Source organism: Tursiops truncatus, chromosome 6, assembly GCF_011762595.2.
Source record: "Tursiops truncatus isolate mTurTru1 chromosome 6, mTurTru1.mat.Y, whole genome shotgun sequence".
NCBI classification, from domain to species: Eukaryota; Metazoa; Chordata; class Mammalia; order Artiodactyla; family Delphinidae; genus Tursiops; species Tursiops truncatus.
The window spans coordinates 21,130,162-21,138,021 of NC_047039.1; positions in this window are offsets into that span (position 1 = coordinate 21,130,162).

Below are 7,860 nucleotides of genomic sequence, written 5' to 3' on the forward strand. Positions count from 1 at the left end.
CTGAAGTCTTTGTTCACTAGGCCCACCGTCTGGGCCTACAAAGGCTGTTTCTGTTGCCTGCTTTCTATTCCTGTGTATAGGTGATGATTCTCTGATTCTACGCATGTCTCATTTTCTTTTTTGGTTGAAAACTGAACACTTTAGGTTATACATAGCAAGTTTGGAGACTGATCTCTCCACCAGGGCTTGTTGATGTTTGCCTGTTTGCTGGTGCATTTGTCTGGTATTGGCTGGACTATTTTCCTGGCTGTGGGAAGCCTGTGATGTCACTCCTCTGAGGGCACAGCCTTGGGTGTGGGACAATATCTCTGACCATGGGGAGTGATTGTGGTCTTAATGGGGTCTCTTTGACTTTGTCTTTCCCTGATCTCCCTGACGAGCTTCTGACTGGTTTGCTGTTGGTGTCACACCAAGATTTTAACCTCTTTTAATTGCCTGCTGATTTCTTTGTTGTTTTCAACAATGCCCTGGGTATAAATTGCTCAACTGTCTGATCCAATTAAAGTCAGTTCTCTTTGCAGGGACAGATGTTACTAGGCTTTGAGGCTTGCTCCTACCTAGGAAGGCTCTTTTTAGCTACCTCTTGTTCTGGTTCTGTTAATCTTCCAGCTGGTCTGTTTTGCTTATTGCTACTAGTATTATTAAGTTACCATCTTCCTTTTAATTGCTCACCTCCAGAACCTCTATTGTTTTTAACAACACTTTTAGATGTGAACTTCCTTATGTTCTATTCCCGTTAACTAACATTAGTCCCTATGGACCTATTCATCCATGAACCAAACAAATAATTGTTGCACCCTCCTTGGCATGCATGCTAGAGATTGTACTTGCCTATCTCAGACAGTAGAAAATTAAACTTATAAAATTGACACTTTTGGGCTTCCCTGGTGGTGCAATGGTTGAGAGTCCGCCTGCCGATGCAGGGGACACAGGTTCGTGCCCCGGTCCGGGAAGATCCCACATGCCGCGGAGCGACTGGGCCCATGAGCCATGGCCACTGAGCCTGCACGTCCGGAGCCTGTGCTCCACAATGGGAGAGGCCACAACAGTGAGAGGCCTGCATACCACAAAAAAAAAAAAAAAAAATTGACACTTTGTAAAAAATGACTGGTATTTTTCTTTTAGTTCAGTAGTACTCAAATGAATTTTGTTTCTTTAAGTCTATATGTGGTCTTAGGGAGATGGTGAATGATTTGTGGAGGAAATTAAGTTAAATATAAAGTAAATAACTTGATGAGAAAATATTATTTTAAGAAAGTCTTCTAATGTAAAGCATTAAGCGTACTGGTATGAAATTCTATTAAATATTAGTACCCTGGGAATCATAATCTATTTCAAGCGTACCTAGAAAAAATATGCCTAGAAACAAAGAAACATATTCTGACGCAAAATATGTTGCAGTTCCATGAATGGGCATTTCCTGCTTGCATTTCCCATATATCTCTTCCCTTAATAATGTTTGAAAAACTTGACTGATTTGAATTTTCAGGTTTGATCTGGGGTTGCAGTTGCCACCTTGAAACTCAGTTAAAAATGAAAACTTGTCATTCTTTTCATTCGTACAAATGGCCAAAAGGTACATGAAAAGATGTTCTACATCACTAATCATCAGGGAAATGCAAATCAAAACCACAATGAGATACCACCCCACACCTGTTAGAATGGCTATCATCAAAAAGACTAGAAATAACAAATGTTGGTGAGAATGTAGAGAAAAGGGATCCCTTGTTCTGTTAGTGGGAATGTAAACTGGTGCCACCACTATGGGAAAGAGTAAGGAGGTTCCTCAAAACATTGAAAATAGAGCTACCATATCATCCAGGAATTCCACTTCTTGGTGTTTGAAGAAAATAAAAGCGTGAACGCGAAAAAATATCTGCCCCCCCCATGTTCATTGCAGCATTATTTACAATAGCTAAGATATAGAAACAACCTAAGTGTCCATTGGTGGATGAATGGATAAAGAAAATGTGGTGTATAGACACAGTGGAATATTACTCAGCCATAAAAAAGAATGAAATAGTGCCATTTGTTAAAACATTGATGGACCTCGAGGGCATAATGCTAAGAGAAATAAGTCAGACAAAGACAAATACCATGTGACCTCACTTAAAAATGGAATCTAATATATATATGTATATATAAGCCCAAAGGTACAGAGAACAGACTGGTGGTTGCCAGGGGAGGTGGGGGACAGGAGAAATGGGTGAATGGTTTTTGTCTTTTTTTGCTTAAAAAAATTGTATTTATTTTTGAAATTAAAAATGAAAAGCTTTCAAATTAATGTATCTTTTATATTATTAACACAGTTTGTTGTGAAATTTGTTGCCATATAGAAATTGAAGAAAGGAGTGACTGACTGAAGTTATCTGTCAATACATACTTTGACTTTTGAGTCTGTGGACCCTCAAGTCTCCCTCCTCTCCAAATGGGGGCTCTTTGATTTGACTCAAAGACAAAATAGATTGCAAGGAATGTCAGGGGGCTACTAGACAGATGGGGTTAAATGAAGACAGAATTTATACACAGAAATGACTCAAGAAAGAACTCTGGATTTCCAAAGAAAATATATATCTAATAAAACGGGTAAAATATAAAAGTCATCCCAAGTCACAACTCTAGAGGCAGCTACTCAAACTTTTCTTGATGTAGTTTCAATCATTTCTCTGCATACAGAGACATATAAATGTGTGATTATATAAGATGTTTTATCACTCAGTTATAGGATTACATAACATGTTATGGAAATACATTTTTAACATCTTTATTGGAGTTTAATTGCTTTACAATGGTGTGTTACTTTCTGCTTTATAACAAAGTGAATCAGTTATACGCATACATATATCCCCATATCTCTTCTCTCTTCTGTCTCCCTCCCTCCCACCCTCCCTATCCCACCCTTCTAGGTGGTCATAAAGCACCGAGCTGATCTCCCTGTTCCCGCTAGCTATCTATTTTACTTTTCATAGTGTATATATGTCCATGCCACTCTCTCACTTTGTCCCAGCTTACCCTTCCCCCTCCCCATATCCTAAAGTCCATTCTCTAATAGGTCTTTGTCTTTATTCCCGTCTTGCCCCTAGGTTCTTAATGACCATTTTTCTCTCTTTTTTTTTAGATTCCATATATATGTGTTAGAATACTGTATTTGTTTTTCTCTTTCTGACTTACTTCACTCTGTATGACAGACTCTAGGTCCATCCACCTCACTACAAATAACTCAATTTCGTTTCTTTTTATGGCTGAGTAATATTCCATTGTATATATGTGCCACATCTTCTTTATCCATTCATCTGATGATGGACACTTAGGTTGCTTCCATCTCCTGGCTATTGTAAATAGAACTGCAATGAACATTGTGGTACATGACTCTTTTTGAATTATGATTTTCTCAGGGTATGTGCCCAGTAGTGGGATTGCTGGGTCATATGGTAGTTCTATTTTTAGTTTTTTAAGGAACGTCCATACTGTTCTCAATAGTGGCTGTATCAATTTACATTCCCACCAACAGTTCAAGAGGGTTCCCTTTTCCCCACACCCTCTCCAGCATTTATTGTTTGTAGATATTTTGAGGATGGCCATTCTGACCGCTGTGAGATGATATCTCATTGTAGTTTTGACTTGCGTTTCTCTAATGATTAATGACGTTGAGCATTCTTTCATGTATTTGTTGGCAATCTGTATATCTTCTTTGGAGAAATGTCTATTTGGTCTTCTGCCCATTTTGGATTGGGTTGTTTGTTTTTTTGTTATTGAGCTGCATGAGCTGCTTGTAAATTTTGGAGATGAATCCTTTGTCAGTTGCTTCATTTGCAAATATTTTCTCCCATTCTGAGGGTTATCTTCTCATCTTGTTTATGGTTTCCTTTGCTGTGCAAAAAGTTTTAAGTTTCATTAGGTCCCATGGGTTTATTTTTGTTTTTCTTTCCATTTCTCTAGGAGGTGGGCCAAAAAGGATCTTGCTGTGATTTATGTCATAGAGTGCTCTGCCTATGTTTTCCTCTAAGAGTGTTAGAGTGTCTGGCCTTACATTTAGGTCTTTAATCTATTTTCAGTTTATTTTTGTGTATGGTGGTAGGGAGTGTTCTAATTTATTTCTTTTACATGTAGCTGTCCAGTTTTCCCAGCACCACTTATTGAAGAGGCTGTCTTTTCTCCACTCTATAATCTTGTCTCCTTTATCAAAGATAAGGGGACCATATGTGCATGGGTTTATCTCTGGGCTTTCCATCTTGTTCCATTGATCTACATTTCTGTTTTTGTGCCAGTACCATACTGTTTTGATTACTGTAGCTTTATAATAGAGTCTGAAGTCCAGGAGCCTGATTCCTCCAGCTCCATTTTTCTTTCTCAAGATTGCTTTGGCTATTTAGGGTCTTCTGTGTTTCTATACAAATTGTGAAGTTTTTTTTTTCTACTACTGTGAAAAATGCCAGTGTTCGTTTGATAAGGCTTGCATTGAATCTGTAGATTGCTTTAGGTAGTAGAGTCATTTTCACAATGTTGATTCTTCCAATCCAAGAACATGGTATATCTCTCCATCTATTTGTATCATCTTTAATTTCTTTCATCAGTGTCTTATAATTTTCTACGTACAGGTCTTTTGTCTCCTTAGGTAGGTTTAATCCTAGGTATTTTATTCTTTTTGTTGCATTGGTAAATGGGAGCGTTTTCTTAATTTCACTTTCAGATTTTTCATCATTAATGGATAGGAATGCAAGAGATTTCTGTGCATTAATTTTGTATCCTTCTACTTTATCAAATTCATTGATTAGCTCTAGTAGTTTTCTGGTAGCATCTTTAGGGTACTCTATGTATAGTATCATGTCATCTGCAAAGAGTGACAGCTTTACTTCTTCTTTTCCAATTTAGATTCCTTTTATTTCTTTTTCTTCGCTGATTGCTGTGGCTAAAACTTCCAAAACTATGTTGAATAGGTGAGAGTGGACATCCTTCTCTTGTTCCTGATCTTAGTGGAAATGGTTTCAGTTCTTCACCACTGAGGACAATGTTGGCTCTGGGTTTGTCATATATGGCCTTTATTATGTAGAGGAAAGTTCCCTCTATGCCTACGTTCTGGAGGGGTTTTATCATAAATTGGTGTTGAATTTTGTCAAAAGCTTTCTCTGCATCTATTGAGATGATCATATGGTTTTTCTCCTTCAATTTCTTAATATGGTGTATCACATTATTGATTTGCATATATTGAAATATCCTTGCATTCCTGAGATAAACCCAACTTTTTCATAGTGTATGATCCTTTTACTGTGCTGTTGGATTCTCTTTGCTAATATTTTGTTTAGGATTTTTGCATCTATATTCATCAGTGATATTGGCCTGTAATTTTCTTTCTTTGTGACATCTTTGTCTGGTTTTGGTATCAGGATGATAGTGGCCTCATAGAATGAGTTTGGGAGTGCTCCCTCCTCTGCAATTTTTTGGAAGAGTTTGAGAAGGATAGGTGTTAGCTCTTCTATCAGTGTTTGATAGAATTTGCCTGTGAAGCCATCCGGTCCTGGGCTTCTGTTTGTTGGAAGATTTTTAATCACAGTTTCAATTTTAGTGCTTGTGATTCATCTGTTCATGTTTTCTATTTTTTCCTGGTTCAGTCTCGGAAGGGTGTACATTTCTAAGAATTTGTCCATTTCTTCCAGGTTGTCCATTTTATTGGCATAGAGTTGCTTGTAGTAATCTCTCATGATCCATTGTATTTCTGCAACGTCACTTGTTACTTCTCCTTTTTCATCTCTAATTCTATTGATTTGAGTCTTCTCCATTTTTTTATTGATGAGTCTGGCTAATGGTTTATCAATTTTATTTATCTTCTCAAAGAACCAGCTTTTAGTTTTATTGATGTTTGCTATCGTTTCTTTCATTTATTTCTGTTATGTTCTTTATGATTGCTTTCCTTCTGCTAACTTTGGGGTTTTCTTGTTCTTCTTTCTCTAATTGCTTTAGGTGTAAGGTTAGGTTGTTTGTTTGAGATGTTTCTTGTTTTTTAAGGTAGGATTTTATTGTTATAAACTTCCTTCTTAGAACTGCTTTTGCTGCATCCCATAGGTTTTTGGTCATCGTGTTTTCATTCTCATTTGTTTCTAGGTATTTTTTTATTTCCTCTGATTTCCTCAGTGATCTCTTGGTTATTAAGTAGTGTGTTGTTTAGCCTCCATGTGTTTGTATTTTTTACAGATTTTTTTCCTGTAATTGATATCTAGTCTCATACATTGTGGTCAGAAAAGATACTTGATATGATTTCAGTTTTCTTACATTTACCAAGGCTTGATTTGTGACCCAAGATATGATCTATCCTGGAGACTGTTCCACGAGCAATTGAGAAGAATGTATATTCTGTTGTTTTTGGATGGAATGTCCTATAAATATCAATGAAGTCCATCTTGTTTAATGTATCATTTAAAGCTTGTGTTTCCTTATTTATTTTCATTTTGGATGATCTGTCCATTGTGGAAAGTGGTGTGTTAAAGTCCCCTATTATGAATGTGTTACTGTCGATTTCCCCTTTTATGGCTGTTAGTATTTGCCTTATGTATTGAGGTGCTCTATGTTGGGTGCATAAATATTTACAATTGTTATACCTTCTTCTTGGATCGATCCCTTGATCATTATGTAATACCATTCTTTGTCTCTTGTAATAGTTTTTGTTTTAAAGTCTATTTTGTCTGACATGAGAATTGCTACTCCAGCTTTCTTTTCATTTCCAATTGCATAGAATATCTTTTTCTATCCCCTCACTTTCAGTCTGTATGTGTCCCTAGGTCTCAAGTGGGTCTCTTGTAGAAAGCATATATGAGGGTCTTGTTTTTGTATCCATGCAACCAGTTTATGTCTTTTGGTTGGAGCATTTAATCCATTTACATTTAAGGTAATTATCGATATGTATGTTCCTATTACCCTTTTCTTAATTGTTTTGTGTTTGTTACTGTAGGTCTTTTCCTTTTCTTGTGTTTCCTGCCTAGAGAAGTTCCTTTAGCATTTGTTGTAAAGCTTGTTTGATGGTGCTGAATTCTCTTAGCTTTTGCTTGTCTATAAAGGTTTTAATTTCTCCATCAAATCTGAATGAGATCCTTGCTGGGTAGAATAATCTTGGTTGTAGGTTTTTCTCCTTCATCAGTTTAAATATGTCCTGCCACTCCCTTGTGGCTTGTAGAGGTTCTGCTGAAAGATCAGCTGTTAACCTTATGGGGATTCCCTTGTGTGTTATTTGTTCTTTTTCCCTTGCTGCTTTTAATATGTTTTCTTTGTATTTAATTGTTGATAGTTTGATTAGTATGTGTCTTGGCATGTTTCTCCTTGGATTTATCCTGTATGGGACTCTATGTGCTTCCTGGACTTGATTAACTCTTTCCTTTGTCATGTTAGAGATGTTTTCAACTATAATCTCTTCAAATATTTTCTCAGTCCCTTTCTTTTTCTCTTCTTTTTCTGGGACCCCTATAATTGGAATGCTGGTGCCTTTAATGTTGTCCCAGAGGTCTTTGAGACTGTCCTCAATTCTTTTCATTCTTTTTTCTTTATTCTGCTTTGCAGTAGTTATTTCCACTATTTTATCTTCCAGGTCACTTATCCGTTCTTTTGCCTCAGTTATTCTGCTATTGATCCCTTGTAGAGAATTTTTTTATTTCATTTATTGTGTTGTTCATCACTCTGTGTTTGCTCTTTAGTTCTTCTAGGTCCTTTTTAAACGTTTCTTGTATTTTCTTCATTCTATTTCCAAGATTTTGGATCATCTTTACTATCATTATTCTGAATTCTTTTTCAGGTAGACTGCCTATTTCTTCTTCATTTGTTAGGTCTGGTGGGTTTTTGCCTTGCTCCTTCATCTGCTTTGTGTTTCTCTGTCTC